At 47.2% G+C, this 1,669-nt stretch overlaps 1 long non-coding RNA gene across 2 annotated transcripts in view; it reads right to left on the bottom strand.

Annotated features, from left to right (window-relative positions):
• The window catches only part of LOC109301021, an 8,759-nt gene extending 7,243 nt beyond the window's left edge, over positions 1–1,516 (bottom strand). Inside the window, exons 1-3 of one of the 2 annotated variants that reach the window (XR_002098408.1) lie at positions 1,461–1,516; positions 155–214; positions 1–48 (exon numbers count right to left, since the gene is read on the bottom strand). This is a non-coding gene — a long non-coding RNA (uncharacterized LOC109301021). The remainder of the gene's footprint in view (positions 49–154; positions 215–1,460) is intronic. The other variant, XR_002098407.1, reaches the window with a different exon arrangement.
• Between the last annotated feature and the right edge of the window lie 153 nt (positions 1,517–1,669).

Genomic DNA, 1,669 nt, shown 5'->3' on the forward strand with positions numbered 1-1,669 from the left:
TCCAATACATAACTCTTTGCTAGAGAATAGTCAGGCAGGATTCTTGGTCTAGAAAAGTAATGTGGTCAAATCACTTAAGAAGTGATTACAAGATTTGGAATACTCATTTCAAAATATAATATACCTAGATGAATGAGACTTGGGGCTCCCTTACCCAAAGTAACAATTCTGTTCTTTGTTGTGTAAGAAGACAGTCCTCTGTCACCTCTGTTACCTGTAAAAAAAAGGAATGATATTTTTGTAAATGTGGAGCAAACAGAAATATTAATAGGAGGAGTCAGTCTTCTGACTTTCAGCTGAGTACACCTTTCCCTAGGTTAAAACCTGAGGAAGAAGCAAGTCTTCTGACTTCATACCATCCCTAGATTTAAGATTTGCAGATGAATGTCTTGCATTCAAAAGCTTGTCTAACTTTATCCCAAACTATATAGTTGGTCCAATAAAAGATCTCACCCCAAGAAATCCTTGCCCCTCACATAATTTGTAGACCATTATGGCTACATCATACTTACACTATTATAGACTAGAAACATCTCATGTTGGTAAACATTCACTTGGTGTGACAGGATTCTGTGTGTGTGGATCAAAGAAATCTAGTAACAAAAAAAAGGTCACCTTTTTAATTGGTTGGGTCCTGAATTTTGACATATACCATTGGCATGAGAATGGATGGAAGGCATTTTATGGAGATCCTGTTTTTGTCCTTTCCCCTGAGAATTTAGCCTGAATGTAGCCTAGAATCTAGTCACTAGATACAGGCACACACGTGGCACAACCTTATTATAAAAAGCCAGACAATCCCAAGAGCAAGAACTGCTATCTTCTTGCTATTAAGCTGTAAACAACTGACACAGGAGGCAAGGATTTCTTTAGCTGAGATCTTTTCTTGGACTAACCATGTAGTCAGGATAAAGGTAGATAAGCTTTTGCATGCAAAGCGAGCCATTCTGTGCCAGGTCTCTAGTGATCTCAAGACAAACCCTGCTATACTGGGCACTTCTACACATTCATTCATGTGCCTCTGCATGAGGTGGTAGATAAAGCTGCAGTGGTAACGCACAGCAGCAAAGGTGAATGTTTTTTTCTGCTTAATGCAGCATAGACTAATTCTACTGCACATTAGTAGGCTTTTTGTCTTCGTGCATAGAACAGTATACTGAGCATTAAAACAGCTCCTGCAGATGCACCCACTGTCATTAACTCCCCTCGGGGGCGGTCACAAGGAGACAGCACCCGGCTGATCACGACGTAGGCGAGGGCTGCAAACACGGCCTGATGGGCTGAGGCTGCCCCCTTGAACCCCAATTCCCCCCCGCACTGCTCCTGCCAAGCGGCGGCCGAGCCGGGCCCCCCCGCCCAGCCACCTGGCTCCAGCCCGTGCTTCGAGACTCAGAATGCGAGGCTACATCACAACAGCCCAAAAAAGCGGGATGGTCTGGGACGGTTCTATCATGACGTACATCACCACGCCCCCACCAGGAAGGAGGGAAAGGAGGCAGGCGCCGCAGGGCATGCCGGGATGGGACTCGGCGCCTTCCATCCGTAAGGCCGTCCACCGGAAGCAAGGTCATCATGAACAGCCGGAAGGAAGCGCCGGGGCAGCCGCTTCCGGTGCGGTGGGCTCGGCTCGAGCAGGGCCCCGTGCGCCCAGGGCGGCAGCTCGGGGGGG

This window comes from Gavialis gangeticus, unplaced genomic scaffold (genome assembly GCF_001723915.1).
Source record: "Gavialis gangeticus isolate Ggan-Ray unplaced genomic scaffold, GavGan_comp1, whole genome shotgun sequence".
Lineage (NCBI taxonomy): Eukaryota > Metazoa > Chordata > Crocodylia > Gavialidae > Gavialis > Gavialis gangeticus.